The sequence below is a fragment of the Notolepis coatsorum genome (assembly GCF_963971535.1).
Source record: "Notolepis coatsorum genome assembly, chromosome: 3".
Lineage (NCBI taxonomy): Eukaryota > Metazoa > Chordata > Actinopteri > Aulopiformes > Paralepididae > Notolepis > Notolepis coatsorum.
In genome coordinates, this window is record NC_140167.1 from 58,362,191 (window position 1) to 58,384,771 (window position 22,581).

Here is a 22,581-nt window from a genome sequence, read left to right on the forward strand (position 1 = left end):
TCTATACAACAAGAGGTGCAAATCCAGAGCCTGCAGGATAATGAAAGACCCTCACCACCCCAATAACAGCCTGTTTCAGCTGCTGAGGTCAGGCAGACGCCTGCGAACCCCAGCTACTAGGACAGAGCGGCTTAGGCTCAGCTTCTTCCCCCAGGCCATCAGAGCCATGAACAATGAACATTGAGTGCTCAGAACATTGAACTGTCCACACACAAGCACACATGAACACACACACGACACGCACACTGTGCACGCTCACACACAAGCAGCCACTTAACACTTTAACATGAGCGGGCACACACTCATGTCGCACACACGCACACTTATGGCCAAAGGAAAGGTCACTTTAAATTAGAATAACAGGAACAGTGTATTGCACTACCAAAGCTAAATAGCATGTCCCATATGCTCTGTAAATAACTATGTACAGATACCGAGATGTCACTCCATGTTACCTGCTACCTGTTACTGCACAATGTTGTTTCCTTCTTTTGATTCTATTATATGTACCACTGTATTGCACATCGTTGCGGGCAAGACCACCCGCATTTCATTGTATACCTGTATGCCGTGACAATTAAAACTCTTGACTTGACTTGACTTGACTTGTGTTTCTTGTTCTATAGATTAGCAGTTGCTTGAGTGGGGGGTTTTGCTCCTCCAGTTACCCAACTGTCTTCAAAACTCCTTGAATGTGTCACAAACAGTTTTAGCATGAGGGGGCTTTCCTGAAGGCTCTCCCCAAAATGTCACACAACACTGAAACCTGCTACTGTTTGTTCCAAACTAATTTATACATACATGGATTTGTTATGAAATACCAGTCAAGGATACCACAAATGTTAGCTACGGATGAGGCACTGGGTCTTTCTGTACATGCTATTTTATACAATCTCAGGTTATACTATACTATTTTTAAAGTGACCTTTCCTTAGTGGCCATAAGTGTGGGCGTGTGCAGCATGAGTGTGTGCTTGCTCATGTTAAAGTGGCTGCTAGTGTGTGAGCGTGTACAGTGTGTGTGTCGTGTGTGTGCTTGTGTGTGGAGAGTTCAGTGTTCAAGGCTCTGATGGCCTGGGGGAAGAAGCTGAGCCGAAGTCTCTCTGTCCTAGTAGCTGGGGTTCGCAGGCGTCTGCCTGACCTCAGCAGCATGAACAGGCTGTTGTTGGGGTGGTGTGGGTCTTTCATTATTCTGCAGGCTCTGGATTTGCACCTCTTGTTGTATAGAACCTGCAGGGGTGGGAGTGCAATACCCGTGGTACGCTCGGCTTCTTTTCTTTTGCAATAACTCCAATGCATTTCCTTTCTATTTCTTCTGTGTGTTTAAACTTAGCCAAGTTCTTATAAGGTTTAAGTGAATGTACTCTACTCTTTGAGGCATCTTTTATTTTTTATCTCCTTTTTATTTAACGGTAGAGTGGCCAGCAGCCACTGAGAATAATCTACTAATGGTAGATTTGATAGTTTTAGACCCTATGGCAATTTGCATAGGGGAGTTATGGTTGATTTGCTCGATATGGGGATACTGGTTAAGTATTTTAAATGGTGGGAGGGGGGTGGGAATAGGGGATTATATGTCTGTTTATTGTATGTTTGTTTTTATGCTCAAGCCCGGATCCCAACAGGACCTTAACAGTTGGATATATCTATTATGAATTGCTACTCCAGACGAATTACACACAGGAATACTGCAACCTGTTTAGACTATGGCTAATTTAAATATCTTGATTTGGAATACAGGGGGTCTTAATATACATCATAAACGCCAAAGCGTGTTTACATGGATGAAAAGACAACAGGTTGATGTGGCTCTTTTAAGTGAAACGCATCTTTTATTGGCTGACAATGTAAAGCTGGCGGATAAAGTATATCAAAACATAAGCTACTCCTCTTTTGGCACTAAATCCTGTGGTGTAGCTATAGTAGTGAAACGGAAGTTGAATATTAAATTGTTGGACGTATGGTCTGATGCAGATGGCCGAGTAACTATTGCTAAAATAGATTACTGTAACAGGAAAATTGCTTTGGTATGCATATGTATTGGGAATGCCCTCCTGTTAAGATTTTCTGGGAAAAAGTAACCACTCAATTATCAGAATTTTTATCCCTGACCATACCTACACTGCCTTCTGTATTGTTGTTGAATGATGTTTCTCAGTTATCAACCTCTGTACATGTAAAGAGACTAATTTTGTCCGGTGGGGGGGGGGGGGGAGGGAGTTTCCTGGTCCCACGCCCGGGAATATTGGGCGTGTGCACAGCAGAAATTCCCACGCCACAGAGTACGTACTGTGCGCGTCTCTGTTGGTAAGACTTCCGTGAGCTGTTCAGGTCCATATGATGGATCTGTTTCAGGGAGGGGTCAGGGCTCCGCCTCCTCCTCACGAAGCTCCTACTCGGGCCTTCTGTGAGTTAGGACTCTCCTTCCATGTGAGGGAGCCTCCTCAGAGTGCAGAGCCTCCTCCTCAGATTGTCAAGGTGAGTAGAACTCAAAAGGAGTCCTGCTCTATTGTGTGTGTATTCGATTCAATTCGATTATTGAGTGTGTATGGGTTCAGTGCCTCCTCTTCGGAGAGCCCTAAAACCAAAATTTTACATGGCTCAATGTTACAATATATTCTTTTCAATCTATACAGCTCGCGTGGGAAGTCTCTCTGGGGATTTCCGCCTCCTCCCTATGGGAGGGTGGTGGGATGTAAAAATGTAAAAAAAAATTACCCTCAGCCTGCGTCACGAGGGATTCATGTCAGTCTGTGTTCTTTCTTTTTTGAATAAAAAGAGGAAGGTACATGAAGCACGACGGCTCCGTGTCGTTCTCCCAGGCGACTTGGAGGAACAATGTTTGGTGTCTTGCTAGACTATCCATTGATGTGTTTGGGTCTTGACGCATACATAGTGCTGGCTCGGTGTGTTTCTGTTACAGGATCACACAGGGGCTAAGTGCGCCTTGGTTGCTTGTTAAAACAGCGTTTTTATAGGGCAACTGGGATGGGGTTTTGTCTCTTCCGAGCGCCAGTTTACTAGGTTGTCTCGATGAATTCTCGTTCATATCTAGGGGATGTTAACGGAATAGATCTGAACATAGGTAGAGGGGTCTCACGCCCTTGGGGTGGGCCACTGAGCACGGTCTAAATGAGGACCGTCTGGGTGGCGCCCTCTTTTCATGTTTTAGATCGACACGCATACCTACCCCCTCTCCTGGAGTGGGCATGTCGGCGTGGTTAGGACACGGGACTGGTCTGGTCACGCTGGTCCAGGTCAGTTAACCCGTTGTCCGCCGGGGATGCAGATCTGCTGTTCTGGTACCCCGAGGGACTTGTGCTTTTTTCGGGGGGAAAAATGCCAGGTCGGTCCGGGTGTCACAGGGTTAGGCACTATGGAGACCCTTGTTGGGTACATATTGTACTCTGCACTGTCGTAATGGCTTACGGCCATGCCAACCTGTACACGCCCGATCTCGTCCGATCTCGGCCACTACGCAGGTTTGGTCCTGGTTAGTACTTGGTTGGGAGACCGCCTGGGAATACCAAGTGCGGTGTGCTTGGGGCTGGTTCTCCATTCTTTTCGCTCCTCTCTCACGCGTGGCGAAGAGGGGACTGTTGGGGTGGTCTTGGACCTCCTCTGGCAACCCTGTGCTTCCCGTGCCACCGGGCCCGGTCCGAAGTAATGTTTCGTCGACCCGTAGGCCTGGAATAACCCTTTTTTGAAAACTGAAACACTTGTACTGCGGTATAGCCAGTTATGCCCGCAGGTGTGTTTTGGAGTTTTTTCTTGAGGGGTTATAGGAACAACCACCGCATAGGGTAACGACGAGGTGGTTGATTCCCTGGTGTGTTGGAGCAGTGTCAACTCCCGGGTTACCCGGTTGAGTGTGCCCCTGCACGTTCATGACGTCTGCCAATCATGTCAGCCTTCTCTGCCTCAACCCCTCTGGGTGTTTTTTTTTTAATGGAGGCTTGGTCATGCAACAACGCCAGCATACGCCTCTTCCGCCGGGGGGGGCTGTTCTCAGCTAACTCCTTTGGCGCCTGTCTCGTCCGCAGTGCTCCAGGCTCAGGTTACAGCCTGTTGCCTGGTTTCCCCGGTGCGCTGCCTGCTTCCGTTGGTTAACCTTTTTTGTGTGCTTACGGCCATGCTGACTGCCTGTTCTGCAGGGTCAGTGTACCAGGCGGTGTGCTATTGGGGGGAAAGGGCCCGCTCTTGGAGGGGCCTTATCTGAATACGCTGGCGATGTGGGGGGCGGTGTCACTAAGTGACCGCCTGGTGGGGTCTTGATGCCTGGCGTCATTGACCTCTCCGGGCCCCCGTTTTCCAGGGGATCCATCCCTTTGGTGGGTCTGGGTCTTCCTTCGCGCTCCGCTGCTATGGCCTTGCCACGGGGTTGGGTTTGTTCTTGACCCTGTGATTCTGGGGGCAGTAACGAGGTTGTTCCTTCCGTTCGTTCCCGGGTGGCATGCGGGTTGTGCGTGTGTGTAGTCGTGGGGTCAGGCCACGGTCTGCTCACCCTGTGCGTTGAGTTGCTTGAGTGCCTCTTCGCACGGTCGGATCCGTCGCCCTCCCGTGGTCCTCCAATAGGGGGGGTGCCCTCCATTAGGGGGGGTCGGAGGGGCTCGGTCCTCCCCGATCTGGTGGTTGTGGGGGGCCTCAGCAGGGTATATTTGTCGGCCGATGGCTCTCGCTCGGCCTCCCTTGTGCAGAGAGTGACGCCGAGCGAGAGCCATTACGAAACAGAACGATAGGTTATAACTATAACCAAGTTCTGTGAGTAATGGTGACGCTCGGCCCTTGATCTCGCCTTGTGGTGAAAGCTTGGGAAGGAGGTGAGTGTGTGGCCCCACCCCTGCTTATGTAGGTAAGCTGATGGGGGTGTGGCCAGACGGATGTTGGGATGTAAAGGTGCATTGTGGAATTCAGTGCGCGTGCACGAGCGAGGTACAGTGCAGAGAGTGACGCCAAGCGTCACCATTACTCACAGAACTTGGTTATAGTTATAACCTATCGTTAACACTAACGGAACGCACATCCAAAACTTTTTTGCATGCAGAATTGTATTCAAAACTCCCAAGTTCACCGCTTCCCAAAAAATTATTTGTGCAAAGGGCCGGGTGTTGTTCATTCAGCCTATTATATTATATATAGAGATGGATATATGCGCATAGAATAAGGCATATATTATTGGAATTTGTTTTCTCTAACGAAAGCATCTTTCTCTATTTCATGAGGTGGAGGTTGTTATCCTGGCACCATGTTGCCAGTACACTCACTTCCTCTCTATACTTCAACTCATCATTGCCGGTGATCAGGCCAATGACTGTCGTGTCAGCAAACTTGAGGATGGTGTTGGAGCTCTGTGTGAACAGGGAGTACAGGAGGGGACTGCGTATGCAGCCCTGGGGGATACCAGTGCTGACAGTCAGTGTGGAGGAGGTGATGGAGCCCATCCTCAAAGCCTGAGGTCTGCCTGTCAGGAAATCCTGGATCCAGCTGCACAGGTCTGGGTTGAGTCCTGAGTTTGATGGAGTTTGGAGGGCACAATGGTGTTGAATGCTGAGCTGTAGCCGATAAACAACATTCTCACATATGTGTCCCTCTGGTCCAGATGGGAGAGGGCGGTGTGGAGGGTGAGGGCGATGGCCTCATCTGTAGACCTGTTTGATCTGTAGGTGAACTCAAATTCAAGTTTCTTTATTAGTTGTCATACAAAAGTACAGAATACTTTTATATGAAATGCTTATTTCTGTTTTGCTCCAGAGATTGTGCTAGATAAAAATAGATAAGTATAAAATAAGTATAAAAATATAACTGCAGTGGGTCCAATGTGTCCGGTAGTGAGGACGTGATGTGGGTTTTGACCATCCGCTCAAAGCACTTCATGAGGGTGGAAGTGAGAGCTACAGGGTGGTTGTCATTCAGGCAGAGGGCTTTTGCTTTCTTGGGGACAGGGGCAATGGTGGTCTTCTTGAAACATGTGGGGACTAAGGACAGTAGCAGGGATGTGTTGAAGACGTCCGTGAAGACATCCACGAGCTAGCTCGTCTGCACACACCCTGAGTACTCTGCCAGGGATAACATCCGGGCCAGGAGCCTTGTGTGTGTTAACCCTTTTAAAGGTTTTACACACCTCTGCCCTATCTAATCCAATGGGCAGGAGTCCTGGTCCGGTGTGATATCCACAGCAGGGGTGTTGTCCTCAAACCGTGCATAGAAGGTGTTAAGCTCCTCTGGGAGCGAAGCAGACACCTCTACGGAACTGTTCATTTCCCCTTTATAGTCCATGATTGTTTTTAGTCCAGACCACATGTATCACGACAGATGAAAACTCTCTTGGTAAATAAAAAGCCCGGCATGTGATCATTAGGTGCTCTAGATTAGGAGAGCATCCCTTAGAAATAATCTCCACATCTGAGCACCACAGTTTGTTGATCATAAAAGAAACACCCTCACCTTTTGATTTACAAGATTCCGCAGTCCAATCCTGCCGGTAAACAGCAAATCCCTCTGGAACAATAGCGGAGTCCTGTTCAGCTGTTCTAGCCATGTTTCCGTGAAGATGAACACGTTACAGTTTTTAAGTCCTGTTGGAAGTAAATCCTGCCTCGTCCAGCTTATTCTCCAGACTCTGGACATTAGCCAGGAGAATACTGGGAAGAGGAGGTCTGTTTGTACGTTTCCTCAGCCTGACCAGAAGCCCCGCTCGGTTGCCACGACCACGGCATCTCCGCCTGGGCTCAGGTAGGCAGAACAAAGGAAACTCTGTGTTGTTGTTTGTTGTTCCTGACAGGGCCGGACTGGGGAAATAATTCATACCGGGAGATATAGCGCGAAATATAGCCCCAATCAGGCCACTTTTTAAGCGGGGGTCTGGGGGTCCCCCACCAGGAAATTTTTTGTTACAAAGACTTAATTTCCTGCATTCTGGTGAATTTTAGTGCATGTGAATCACAAACTAATGAGCCAACAATATGGACCTCAAATAAAACTGTTGTGGCACTAGCAATGGTACTCTCTCCACCTTCAAAAAGAAAAAAGCAAGAGCACAACATATTTTTCTATTTACTATTATAATACAGTTAACCACTCTCTCCTGTAAGGGCCTTTCTTTTTCTTTGTTTTATCCCTCTCTCCTCCACCCTTTCTCTTTCTTCCACTGTCCATCTTGACATCAACGTTAATTGACTTTCGCTCTACTGTATCTCTCCCGAGTCCCTCACTACCTGGCTCACTGCCTGGCTGTTATTCTGCATCTGAGTGCCGTCTGCCATTCCATTCGCCGCCTCCGCTGTCAATCAGTTGTATCGCCTGGTCCCGCCTCCACCAATCACAAGCGGCAGCACGGCTCCATTGTGTGTGTGTGATCCGCGTGAGGGAGAGTCAGATAGTTCTCCAACTCTGTCGCAGACAGTGAAATCCTGGTTGTTCCCCACCCACCTAGGTTATCTAACTATCGCGCCGCGTCGCCGCCACAACTAGAAACAATGGCCTGGCAAAAAATAAATAAAGAAATAATAATAATTTTTTTTTTTTTTATATATAATTTTTTTTTAAATCTGTGCAGGCCAGGCCACCGGGAAAACTCCCGGTGCTCCCGATGGCCAGTCCGGGCCTGGTTCCTGAACTTGAACTTGACGAAAGGTTTGTCTAGAGACAGTTGGCCACTCCCTCCATCCCAGCATGCTTTGCCGTTGCAGAAAAATGGGTGGTTCTAGTTGTTTTAGAAGATGTCAAATAGGGGGCGCCCAAGTGGCGAACCATGTAACGCGCTGCGTCGCGAAGCGGCCGACCCGGGTTCGATTCCCGGACCTGGCGTCCTTTGCCGCATGTCTTCCCCCGCTCTGTCTCCCGTTCTTCCTCTCTCTCTCTCTCTACCGGACTGCCCGGTAGTAAAAATAATAAAAATCTACCAAAAACATAAAAAATAAAAAAAGAAGATGGCAAATAGTCGTTAACTCAATGGCCGCCAACAACGATTATATACGTGTTTGGCTGTCAACCGTTGAACGCCAACCACGTATACGTTATTTGATCGTTTTTCCTTTTTTGAATATCCTATTCAATGTCAGGGACCTGTATGTTGCCAGTAGAAGGCATACTGCGACGCTGAGGGTGCAGTACCAGCCAGATCCTCCCAGGTGGCGGTATCGAGCACCCTTTGAAACCTTGTATCGACCTGTGCGTCGATCAAATGTCTTCGGGGCAATCTGAGCGGTTATAGCGGTCGGAGTGAGAAGGATCAAATGCTCCCGATGCATGATGTGTGGTGGATTATGTTGGCGACACGATGGACATCAATACTTGGAATTGCGATCAGATAATTGGAATATTCTTTTTGGGGTACATCCAAGGTAAGGGCTATATGATATCAATCTTGCGTTGATCCAACCATGTCTTCATATCAATCCGAACGTGTGTGTGTAACGTTACTCAACAACTTATGCCGTTGATGACGATCAAAGCATCAAAAAACTATAGATCAATCAATAGATTTGATTTGAGAATAATAGCGGGTCCAGGCAAGAAACGGCAATGGTTATAGTATAATACACGCATAAGGCTATTCCTCAGCATTTTCGGGAATTACCCCAGACCAATCTAAAACCATACTCATATTCACCACGGTATAAAACGGGAATGTATGGATATTTTCACATATTGAACGATAGATACTCGATGTCAAATGGGCCATAGTATTGTATCCATAGCTATAATAATAGAATATAGTTATAGCTCTACAAACAAGGTGACTCACTCCTATCTTTTATAGCGTGGCAGTGCTACCACAGGGCCAAAGCTAATAGCTGGCAGTCAATGAGTTAAGTGTTGCAACTTGTGTGGTTTATTGCCCCTTTCCATGTTATAGTGTGTTTACACCCAGTTACAGTTATGTTGGTGTTTTTAACACCTCAGCAAACAACTTGTGTATGCTAAAGACACATCAATCTTAATGAAAACCCCAATCTGCATGAAAGCACTTGTGACTCACACACATCCTGAACAGGCTACAAGAGATTACATAAAACGTATGTGTACATGCCATACATCCTTCATTCATTGGAGGGAACTATTTATGACCCACTATATAGCAGGCCGTAGACATGTATGTGATGATCTTTTAAACCCATTCTACTTATATAGGTCATAGGCTAACAGTCACCCTACTCTCTAAATATCGGTATTCGCATCGACCATTCAATACCCAATACTGGTCAACCACTAATAGGCTAATGCAGAAGCTTGGACAATGCTATGTTACAAGCTAGCAAATGGCTTATTTTGAGAGAACAGAGTCACAGCCCAGCCTGCCGTCACTGTTGTTCTTCTATTGGGATACATTTGAAAATAAATACCATTTGAATCAGTTGCATTGATTTAAGTTTACTATCCCTCGGGTCCCCAAATATTATTGTTTGTAAATCTATGCAACGCTATACATCTGTATTCACACATGAATTTTACTCTGTGGAGATGTGTCCTCCGTGCCCCTTGCAGAATCTACACGCTTGCTTGATCTAGGCCTAGCAAATATATAGCATATTTTTTTGTTGGAAGAAATTTAGATATTACATGTATTTGCATAATTCTAATCAAAACTGTTGTCCTATAAATACTAGTAAAAACCTGTTTCCACAGTATTGGTCTATCAATTATATACTCCCATTTATTGAGAATGTCTGTTGGACTTGGTGACATATTATTTAGCTTGGCATTCATCATATAAAATAGATCTTTCTGTTTAATTTCCCTCGGCTCCTTCATGTTGAATCTTTACTGTATGGGCAATAAACCTTTGTTTGGTTGTTTCCTTTACTTACTTTTCATTTCAACTCATTCGGAAGTGTCGCTTGAATAGTTTGAATTGATTACACTTTTAACAGGGGTGCGGGATTGAATGGCACACAAATCCGTGGTGGTAAATATGGCTTCATTCCTCTCAGAGAGCATACAGGATTGCATTGTCAGAGGGGCTCAATAGTGTAATCCAAATAAATCTCAACATGTTACAGGACAGTTCATAGCAGGCTGTTAGCTCGAGGCAGCCCTGCTGAGGTCCCGGGGGATAGGCACTGCAGTAACTACATTGTCAATAGAAATTACGCAGTGAGCTGTAGTCCGTAGTGCATTCGTCCAGGCATCATTATGCACTGTTTGAAAGTACAGTATAAGGCGGTAAGACCATTCGTAGAACACAAGGGCTGGTGTCAGGGTTTTGCAGTTTGGTAGCCATGGGCTAGTCAGCTGTCTGTTGTATGGATTCATGCCCTGTCTGGTCCAGTGGCTGAGGGCAAACTCCTTGCTATGGGCAATGTGACTGGTATACGGCAAAAGCTGCAGCTTCAGTGGATTTTTTGGATGACCACACACACCATTATCATCATCACCACCACCACCATATGCCCTACCATGGCTGTGTCCTCTGCCTCCATGATGTTAATCTCAATCAAATTAAATTAGATTAAATTAAATTGTATTTGTCATTAACACAATATGTTGGCACATATGAAAACAAAAAACAGTGACATACACAGCATCAGATAAATACATATAACACAGCAAGGCTAATGATAGAAATCCATGGATAAGATAAAAAATAATACATGAATATCATCATGTTTGCAGACTTGTATTGAATGAGGCAGAATCATGTAATGGAGCTGTTGTGCAAATAGCATGTAAACATGACTGGAGAGTCAATAAAGTGCGGAAGCGGAGAGATTAGGGTGAGGGTAGCTGGTTGAAAGAGCATGGGGGAGGTGTATGAGTGTGTGTGTGTGTGTGTGTGTGTGTGTGTGTGTGTGTGTGTGTGTGTGTGTGTGTGTGTGTGTGTGTGTGTGTGTGTGTGTGTGTGTGTGTGTGTGTGTGTGTGTGTGTGTGTGTGTGCGTGCGTGCGTGCGTGTGTGTGTGTGAAATTTGAATGAAATATGAATGAAATGTGTCTCGGAACCCTAATTTGTTGGTAAACATGTGGATGGGTGTTTGAAATCCAACACTATCCAATCCAATCCAATCCACTTTAAAAAAGCACATTTAAAAACAACAAAGTTGACCAAAGTGCTGTACAAGTCCACAACATAAGATAAAACAGAACATAATTTTTTTTGAATAAAAGCACACAATAAAAACAGTACAATGTGTCACATAAAAAGGCAGGTCTCTCAAAACTATTTAAAAACCGAAAGCCAGAGCAAATAGGTGTGTCTTGAGGCGTGATTTGAACACCTGCAGAGTGGGGGCCTGCCTAACATGCAGTGGCAGCTCATTCCAGAGCTTTGGGGCTTCCACAGCGAAAGCACGGTCCCCCCTAAGCTTCAGCCTGGAGTTTGGAACGGCCAAGAGGAGCTGGTCAGAGGACCTGAGGGACCTTGGGGGAACATAGGGTTCCAGCAGGTCCGAGAGGTACCCTGGTGCCAAGCCGTTCAAACATTTAAAAGCAAACAGTAAAACCTTAAAAACGCACAGGAAGCCAGTGGAGGGCAGCCAGCACAGGGGGCCCAAGTCATCGGGAGGAGACACATGCCCATTGCTGGGACCAAACACCATGACCTCTGTTTTACTGTCATTGAGACATAGACAATTTGATGCCAGCCATGCCTTAACATCATCAAGGCATGCTAATAATGGTTTTACCGGGTTGCTATTGTTTCTTTTTAATGGCATGTAAATCTGACGCCATGCTTTCGGAGTATAGGCCCTAAGGGGAGCAGATACAACACAAATAAAATTGGCCCGAGAATTGAGCCCTGGGGAACCCCGCAGGGGAGAGGTGCTGTGAAGGATACAGCGTCGCCCAGGCTAACACAAAAACGTCTCCGATGCTGGGCTCTTCGGGTCGGCAATGCAGCTGATGACGGCTGCTTGCAGGGACATGGAGGAGGAGCGTGCAGTGCTCCAGCCCCATTTCCCCCCACCCGATGTTGCCGTGAGGTTCGACGTAGGCCACGTCATCGGGGACCCGCGACCGTCGCCACCGCCACCACCGCCGCCACTGCCGCCACTGCCGCCACTGCCGCCACTGCTGGACCTTCGGCCAAGAAGGCCAGGAGGAGAGAGAGTGCCTCGACCGCCGCAGCCAGCCGACCCACGCCCGGAGGTGACGGTAGGGATCGTCATGACCAGGCACCCCAGTACCGTCCCTCCGGGCCTGCTCCACGTGGGGGCAAACACCAAGCTGTTCGCGGCAGGTGCCGCTAAGTGACTCCCCCCCCCCCCCTGATTACCCCTGTTCCCTTCCCTGCCCCAAATATGAATTTTTGTTACAATAATAAAAGGTCCCTCCTAGGAGGGACTATTTTTTGTTACAAACTGTGTGTTTATTCACTGCATATGTTGGGGATACGATGTGTAGAACCCTCGCCTAAGTTGCGGGGTTGATAGGAGAGCAGGACTTTTTAGTCTTTAGCTGGTCGCTACATATATATGTGCTTAGCAAGGCCTGTAGCTAACACTCGGTCGAAAGGCTTTTTCTTTCCTCGTCCTGAAGAAATATGTTTCTTCCTATAGTGGTAAAAATTTACCATTGTCTGAGGGGGTTGTGTGTTCTGTTACATTTGAAACAGTGGCATTGAGCCACAACACTGGAGTACTCGTGTATAGCTTGTACCACGGTCTTATAGACCCTCTCGCTCGATCTTCTATGTTTTTTTCTTGAAACATGAAACACGGATGTCGTGTTCACACATAAACCACGGCCTTGTTATAAACCCTGTCCGCAGACGTGTTGTCGTCTGTGGCTATTGTGCGTTGTGTTAGCTTATCCTGTTAGGATATACGCTGTTCCATTAGCATGCTGGCTACATAGGTATCATCGTGGCTTGTTTACTATCGTATACGGGGTGTGGGATCATGAGGGGGTGACCGGAAAACCCCTCCTTCCCTCTTTTCTGATTGGTAGGGGGGTTGGGCCCTCTGATTTATCATTCAGCCCTACCGCGCTGATTGGTCTGCGCGGCACGGGGTAGGGGGGGGGGGGGGGAATTCCCTGACTCCTCGCCTGTAATGGTCGGTTGAGTCATGGGATTCCCCCCGCCATAGAATACATCACTGGGCGCGTTTCTATTTGGTTGCCGACTTCCGTGAGTTCTTTACAGGCCCCATGTGTGGTTCTCTGTTATTGTCAAGTTGGTGTTGCGGTGCATAGGAACTCAAGAGTTCTGCTACGCTCGGTATATATGTATCTTGAGCCTTTGGTCACGTGGCTCAATGTTACATAAACGTTTCAATTTATTGCTCACGTGGGAAGTCTCTCTGGGGGTTCCCCGTCCCCTCCTTTATGGAGCAGGTTGACGGGGTATTGTTTAGGGAATTCCCTGACTCCTCGCCTGTAATGGTCGGTTGAGTCATGGGATTCCCCCCGTCATAGGGTACGTCGCTCCCCGTCCCCTCTTTTATGGAGCATGGTTGACGGGGTGTTGTTTTCCCTCAGCCGTGTCGTATGGGACCCATGTCTGTATTTTTTCTGTGAAAAAAGCGGCTTCTTGTCGTTCTCCCAGGCGGCTTAGAGGAACGGTATCTGGGTTCTTGTTAGAATGTCCATTGATATGTTTTGGGTCTCGACGTGTACATAGTGCTGGCCCTGGGTGCTTCTGATAGGAACCACGCATGGGCTTGCGCGCCTTGGTTGCTCATCATTGAAACAGCGTTTTTATGGGTTTTTATGATGTTAACAGAATAGATCAAAGCATTGGTAGAGGGGTCTCACGCCCTTGGGGTGGGCCACCGGGCACGGTACGAAGGGAACCGTCTGGGTGGCGCCCTCTATAATGTTTTGGATTGACACGTGTACCTGCCCCCCTCCTGGGACTGGGGATGGCGGCATGATTAGGGCACGGGACTGATTCTGGTCACGCCGGACCAGGTCAGTTAACCCGTTGTCCACCGGGGCGCAGCTCTGCTGTTCTGGTACCCTGAGGGACTTGTGCTTTTTTCGGGGGGGAAAATGCCAGGTCGGCCCGGACGTTGCAGGGTTTGACGTTATGGAGATGTTCGTGGTTATGTATTACCCCTCACTGTTGCTTGGTCCATGTTGTGTTGTACCTTCCGCTGTGCTGAAGGAGCCTGGTCCTTCTCCATTCTTTTTCACCCCTCTCTTCTCCTGCTTAGGCAGGGCTGGGAGGGGGCTGTTGAGGTGGTTCTTGTAGAACTCCTCTGGCATCCCTGTGTACGTCCCGGTCCGCTGGGCCCGGGTTCTAAATTGTTTTCGTCGACCTGTTGGCCTGGGTTAACCCCTTCTTGAAAACTGAAACACTTGTACTGCGGTATAGCCAGTGTATACCCGCAGTTGTGTTTTGGAGTTTTTTCTTGGGGGGTTATAGGAACAACTGCCTCATGTTAGAACCAAGGGGGTGGTTGGTTCCCTGGTGTGTTGGTAGCGGAGTCAACTCTCGGGGTAGGCCGGGTTTGGCCCTGTCTACCTGTGAGTGTGCCCCCCCACCTTTCATGACGTCTGCCAATCATGTCAGCCTTCTCTGCCTCTGCCCCTCTAGAGAGTCAAGGGTTTTTTTGTGGAGGCTGCGACATGGTGCACAGCATGCCAGCATACGCACCTTCCGCCGGGGTGCTGTTTCAGCAGACCCCTTTGGCGCCTGTCTAGTCCGCAGTGCTCCAGGCTCAGGTCGAGTGGCCTGTTGCCTGGATTGAGGGATCGACCTCTGGTCCCGCTGCCTGGTCCCGCTGTGGGTGTAGCCTCTTGAGTGCTTCGGGGCGGCGTGGTGTAGCGGGGAAGGGCCTGCTCTTGGATGGGCCCTGTCCGAATACGCTGGCGATGTGGGGGGTGGTGTCACTAGTGACCGCCAGGTAGGGTCTCGATACTGCGGTGTCATTGGCCTCTCCAGGCCTCCTTTTCCGGGGGGGTCCAGTCCCTTCCTGGGTCTGGGTCCTCCTTCGCGCTCCGCTGCTACGGCCTTGCCACGGGGTTGGGCTTTTGCTCTTGACCCCGTCATATTAGGGGTTGTAACGGGGGTTTGTTCCTGTCTGTTCGTTCCCTAGTGGCATGTGGGTTGCGCGTTTGTGTAGTCATGGGTAAGTCCCACGGTCTGCTCACCCTGTGCGTTGAGTTGCTAAACTCCTCTTCGCACAGTCTGATCCGATACCCTCCCGTCCTCCGCTAGGGGGTCCGGGTCCTCCCCGGTTCTGATGGTTGTGGGGGGCCTCAGCGGGTACATTTGTCGAGCTCTCGCTCTGCTTAGCTCCTGTATTACAGTATGACGCAGAGCGGAGCTATACGATATATAATGTACGGTTATGTATATATATAACCATAGTTATATGAGTATAGTGACGCTCTGCGTCGGACTCACTGAGGACCCCGTGGTCTTGCCTTTGTGGTGAAAGACTTGGGAAGGAGCTGTTAGTATGGCCACACCCCTGCTTATGTAGAGGAGCTGATGGGGGTGTGGCCAGACAGATGAGGTGTGTAAAGGTGCATGTGAAAATGTATTCAGTGCTAATACTGATATGGAAGAGTATTACAGTATGACGCAGAGCGTCACTATACTCATATAACTATGGTTATATACATAACCGTACGTTCATTAGGTATTTTACAGGCTTAGAATCCCAAAACAAAACATAGAAGGCACAAAAACGGCTTGGACAATCAAACACAAGCTATGCAATTAAACAGCATGTTTCACCTGGAAGACATCTTCAGGTATAGGAAGGGGTCTGGCCCTGCAATCCCCTAAGAATAAGGATGGGAGTGGGAGGGGGCCCTACTATTCATGTGACACCACACTTCGAAGATATTCTAGCTGCCTGAGACCCACTCCTCTTCGAGGCTCCTGGAAACAAAGCAGGTTATTTTCTGTCCTGGCTCCATGGTTGTGGAACGAAATTCCCTCCACAGTCAGGACAGCTGATACCCGCCCAATCTTCTGCAGACTAAAAACACTTTATTTGTATTTATTAATAGCTGTTTCCTCTTAACATGCAACATGTGGGCCCTCTTGAGGTCGATTTATCCACCGGCGTGACACGCCACTTTGGCGACCTCTAGCGGCTATTTGTTGTCTATCGAGTGCCGTTTCAGGCGACAATCCGTTCAGCGGTTCTCGAGTTACATGCCGATATGTGAGGCATGCGCCAAAGTCTTTACCAGACTTTTTATTTTCTCGAATACCACTCCCGACTCCCGACACTCTAGCTCCGTCAATCATTAGGCGATCTCAAAGATTATTGGACAGGGTTGTAACCAATGAGTGAGGCTTTCCAATGGTACCCCACGTGGGTATAAGCAAATCAGGGATCTAGATGAAAATTCACAGGCGAAAACAAGAAGAGAATTTTCCGCTGAATGCATTGGAGTCTATAAGAAAATGGAAACCTGCAAACCTTTATTCTTTCTCACATTTTACCAAAAGCGCTCTATATCACTCATTTCTGAACGGATTCTTAGGAAATTTGGACATGTATTACACAAGACTTCAGGCTAGGGTGTATTTCCAGCCATACCAATTTCTTGGTATTGTTTTGGATATTGCAACTACTACAGAAAAACGTGAGTACACAAGTTCAAGTTCAACTCAAGTTCAGACCTATGCTACGCTATTTCATTAGCACTAAAAGTGAACACTTTATTGTATCAGAAACTTCAGAATGTTTTCTTTCAAAAGAGACCAGGCTCATGCATGTGCTATAAGTATAAAGTATAGTATTTTGGTTTGCAAAAAAGGTATGCAGTCCTCAAAAACTAAAACTAAAATGGCCACTTTGGGGGCGCCTGTTAAGAGGTTAAAGAATAAGAAAATAAAATAATAATAACCTTCTTACTGTATTTTACTATTATGCAGAGATGGGCAAGCTACTTGGAAAATGTAGCAAGCTACACTACAAGTTACTCTCGATTAAATATAGCTCAACTACAATGGAAGCTATCCCCAGAGAAATGTAGCAAGCTACACTACAAGAACATGACAAAAATAGCTAGCTACATCGGCACTACTTTTTTTTTTTTTTTACTTCGTGACCAAGTTTCCACCAAACAAATAGGCAGGAAAAAAAATTCTCAGTTTGATTGTTTATTATAAAACTGAAACAAGCCCTCGGTCTGGCTTTTTGTGTCATCCTTTTTTTTTTTTTTTATAAACAAAGTTTTTTATTCAAAGATTACATTTACATTCATATCCTGCATACAGATGTCATGTCCTTTGTTGTTTCCTTACTGAATATCCCTCCCTCCCGCCCCACCCAGAAAAATAAAAAAGACAGTACAAAAGTAAATAAATACATACAAAATAAAACAAGACAAATACAAAATGTGACATTAGGATCCACTTTAACAGCAATATGGTACTCTTAAAGGATAAGTATATTTGCTATGGATATAATGAAACATAAGTGCAACTCCAGGTCCGATACACCAGCCAGGTCGTATGACCCTAAATACGTGAGGTGGGAGATTAAATAAATACACGCCTACTGTCCCCAACAACCCCAATCAACAGGTAAGCCCACTCAGTGAAAACTGTCCCCCCCCCTACATGGCACTCGACATAACTTCAGTCAGGAGGAAACGGATCTATTCTATCTACATATGAGATTAGCGGTTGCCAATGTGTGTAGAATTTATCAGCTGATCCTCGAATTGTAAATTTAATTTTTTCCAGTTTTAGGAATGACATCACATCATTCAGCCATAATCTGGATGATGGGGGAGGTTCTGCTTTCCAATGCAAGAGTATCCTCCTGCGGGCAATCAGTGAGGCAAAGGACACTACATTGTATTGTTTTTTGGTCAAGATCACATCCTCCTCGGGGATCCCAAAGATAGCAATTTGGGGGCAGGGCACTATAGTAATCTCCAGTACCTCCGAGATGGTATCAAAAAAGAACTTCCAGAATGTTATCAATTTCGAGCAGGACCAGAACATGTGGGTTAGATCCCCTGGTGACTGTGCACATCTGTTACAGTTGTCCGTCACATTGGGATATATTTTAGCCAATCTGGCATTGCTATAATGGACTCTGTGAAGGACCTTAAACTGAATAAGGCCAAGTCTGGCACAGGAGGAAGAGGTATTAACTCCCTCTAGTGCGTCCCCCCACCATTCATCCGAGAAGGCTACCCCTAGTTCAGTCTCCCACCCCGACCTAATCCTGTTTATGGCTGTGTCTTTTCTAGGTATGGTATCATAGAGATATGAAACATGGCCCCTATCCATACTAGCCGAGTGTCGAAAACGCTCCACACCTGATGGAGGGGGCAACTGTGGAAACGTAGGGGAATGGGTCCTCACAAAATGCCGAATCTGGAAATATCTAAACCGGTCAGAGTGAGGTAAGTTATATGTGTCACATAGGTCCCCAAATTCTGCAAATACACCATCTATGTATAAGTCACTCAAAGTGATTAGTCCCTCTTTCTTCCATCTAGCGAACCCAGAGTCCAGTGTAGCAGGTAAGAAAAGGTGGTTATTACAGATGGGTGCTGACATAGTGAGCTTAGTCCACCCGCATATCTTTCTCATCTGGGCCCATATCTTTAATGTGGAAACAACAATTGGGTTCTTACTATATTTTGTTGGTGATAGTGGCATTTCACCACAAGCTAAAGCTTGAAGGGAAGATGTTGGGCAAGAACTGGCCTCAAGTTGACCCCAGCTGCTGTCCGGTTCACTCGTCCACAAGACAATTTTGTGAAGATTGGCGGCCCAGTAATAGAACATGAAATTTGGTAGGCCCATTCCTCCCTGACTCCTATCCCTTTGCAGCAAGGATAATTTTATTCTTGGTGTTTTGCCCTCCCAGATAAATGAAGAGATCATCTTATCCAGATCAAGAAAAAATGCTTTGGGGAGAAATAAGGGAAGACTTTGGAATAAGTATAAATATCTGGGTAATACATTCATTTTAATGGAATGTACTCTGCCAGCTAAGGACAGGGGTAAGCCATTCCACCTCTGTAAGTCAGCCTTTACCTTTGTTGTTAATGTGGTAAAGTTTTGTTTTCGAAGAGAGCAAAGAGATTGGGAGATGTTAATGCCCAGGTACTTAAAACCAGTATCCGCTATCTGGAAAGATGGAAGGCGATGGGAAATATTCCGGGCGAGATCATTAATTGGGAAGCATTCACTTTTCTGTACGTTTAATTTGTAGCCAGAAAAGCTTCCAAAAACCTTTAGAAGAGACAAAATATTTGGGATACCGGCCATTGGGTCTGATATGTAGAGCAATAGATCGTCTGCATAAAGAGATACTTTATGCTCGCTACCTCCCCTCCTAATGCCAGAGAACAAGGATTCAGCTCTAAGAGCTATGGACAGGGGTTCAATGGCCGCCGCAAAAATCAATGGAGACAGCGGGCACCCTTGGCGTGTCCCACGTGTGAGTGGGAAGGGCTTAGAACTGAAGCCATTAGTTGTGACACATGCCTGGGGGGCGGTGTACAGTAAGCGTATCCACGCCAACATTTCTTCCCCAAATCCAAACTGTTTTAATGTAAAGAACAAATAGTCCCACTCCACTCTATCGAAGGCTTTTTCCGCGTCCAGAGAAACCACTACCTCCGGGACTATTTGAGAGCTTGGTAGTCCAATAATGCTCAACAGTCTACGAATATTTGTAAAGGAATGGCGGTTCTTTATAAAGCCTGTCTGGTCCTCAGATATTACTGTGGGGAGAACAGCCTCTAGTCTACATGCCAACGCTTTAGCTAATATTTTATTGTCCACATTAAGAAGAGACACAGCTCGATAAGAGGAGCAGTTTATGGGGTCTTTATCCTTCTTAAGGAGTAAAGAGATGGAGGCCTGCGTGAGAGTAGGTGGCAGAGTACCCTTCTGTAATGAGTCATCAAACATCTCTAATAATAAAGGGGCCAATTGATTTGAAAATTTCTTAAAGAATTCTACAGGGTAGCCATCTGGGCCTGGAGATTTTCCGCTCTGCATCTTTTTAATAGCTGCAGCAACCTCACTTAGTTGTAGCGATCGGTCTAAGTCCTGACAATCTTCTGGAGAAATTTTGGGAATAACTTGGCCTGAAAAGAAATCTAGCATTACAGAGGTGTCTTTGGGCGCTTCAGATGTGTAGAGCTGTGAATAGAATGACACAAATGCGTCATTAATTTGTTTAGGATCCGTTGTTAGTGAATCTGAACTATCGCGAATCTGTGGTATTAGTTGTGAGGCTGATCTGCTCTTCAGCTGTTGGGCCAGAAGTCGACCCGCCTTGTCCCCACTCTCATATAGGGCACCCCTTGTTCTAAGCAACAGTCGTTCTGCCTCTTTGGTGGATAAAAGATTATGTTCCGTCTGAAAGCCAAGCCGGTCCTTATAAAGTTCCGGAGTCGGAGCCACGGCATAGCGACGATCAAGATCTGTAATCAGAGTCTCCAATTGTTGTTGCCTTTCGAGACGCTGTTTGTTAGCATGTGCGGTGTATGAAATAATTGTGCCCCTAACATTTGCCTTTAGTGTCTCCCATAATAATGAGGGTGAGGTTTCGTCATTTTTATTTGTCTCGAGAAATAGGTCAATCGCTTGAGATACCACGTTACAGAATTCATCAGATGCTAGTAGGGTAGAGTCCAGTCTCCAGAAACGGGCCTCTTTGGGTTTAGATTTGAAAATAAGTTCAAAGGTTACGGGGGCGTGGTCTGAAATAGTTATAGCAGAATAGCTAGCTGAGGACAAAGACGGTAATAAGGCCTTATCAAAGAAAAAATAGTCTATGCGTGTGTAGGAGTGATGCACATGAGAAAAAAAAGAGAATTGTTTATCTGTAGGATACAGAAATCGCCACGGGTCAATGTAGCCATTGTTATTCATAAAAGTGGACAATGTTTGAGACATCTTTGAGGGCACAGCAGTCCTGGTACTCGATCTATCAAGGTGGGGGTCCATTACACAGTTGATATCTCCTCCCAGTATTAAGTGATGTGTGTCTAAGTCGGGAAGTGAGGACAGCAGTTTCTTTATAAAGTTAACATCATCCCAGTTAGGTGCATACACACTCACAAGGACCACTGGGGTCTGATATAGTGAGCCAGTTACTATTATATAGCGACCATTGGGGTCTGAAACAGTCTTAACGGGAGTGAACTGTACTTTCTTGCCTATCAGTATGGCTGTCCCTCGTGTTTTAATTTCAAATTTAGAGTGGAAAATCTGACCGATCCATGGTCTAGCGAGTCTCCCCTGGTCAGTGGTACGTAAATGTGTTTCTTGAAGAAATATAATATCGCCTTTCAATTTTTTTATGTGGGAGAAGACCCTAGCCCTTTTGACCGGCCCATTTATTCCCCCCACATTCCATGAGAAGAATCTGACTGTATTCCCCAGTCCCACCGAAACCTTTGCGTTAGTCATTGTCAGTTGTTAGTGGGTCAGACATCATACATAATAATAGTTGCAGAGTGTATAATAGTATCCCAACCAGGGAAGGGTACCAACCTAGACTGCCGTGCATCGGACCTAGAAGAGCACACGCTAAAATGTCAATCACAGCAAACAGACAGAGTGTATAAGAATAACAGAGTACCATAAAACAAAAACAAAAGCAAACCCTCCCACCCCCCTCCCCCCTCCCCCCGCACATCAAGTGTTCCATCCCCGAATGATGGGAACAACCGTGCTGACTCCAACAGGAGCCTTTCCCTTCAGTGATACTTACGGCTATAACCATGGCTAACAAAAACAAAAACAAAAAGAGCTCAGCAGGGTTATATGTAAATATTAGGCACCTAGAATACAGTGCAACCTGAGTCAAAATAAAGGATCATTTTATCTAATGTTTAGTCTATGACTTTATGGTCCTTGGATGTAAATGCAAATTAAACATGGTCAACTTTCAAAAATAGAAAACCACTGGTTATTGACCGACACCAGACCTTATATGTAGTGGGTACACCCATTACAAAGAATATTCAGGCTCTGGAATATCCCCCCTCCCAATGTCAACCTCATTAAACATAGAATACAGTGCAACTTAGATCTAGTGCTTAACCTACAACATGTATGGTCATAGGGTATAAATGCAGATTGAACCTGCCAATTTTCAAAAATAGGAGAAAATTGGTAGATGTTTAAATCAGGCGTGATTAGGTATAAAACAAATTATACATATATATATATGGTATATTGACCAACCTCAAACCATACGATTAGGGGCACAACTGTTACTAAGAGCAATGATAAGAGTACAGTGCAACTTAAATCCAGTATTTAACCTATGACTTTATGGCCATATGATATAAATGTAAATCAAACATGGTCAATTTTCAGGTATAGTGAATAAATGGTGTATTGACCAACCTCTCGCCTATGTGTAGTGGGAACAACAGCTACAAAGAGTAATGATAAGATCTTATTACAACTTAATTCTATTGTTCAACCTACGGCTTTATGGCTATATGATATAAATGTAAATTAAACATGGTCAATTTTCAGATATAGAACGTGTTCCCTTCACAGTTATAGGGCATCTTAAATCTAGTGTTTACCCCCGACCCCCTTGGCCATGTGCTATAAATGTAAATTAAACGTGGTCAGTTCCCAGATACAAAAAACATCTGGCACTAACCGACATCACACTATGTGTGTCGTGGGGACGGCAGCTACAGAAAGTAATGATGAAAACACCCTACAACTTA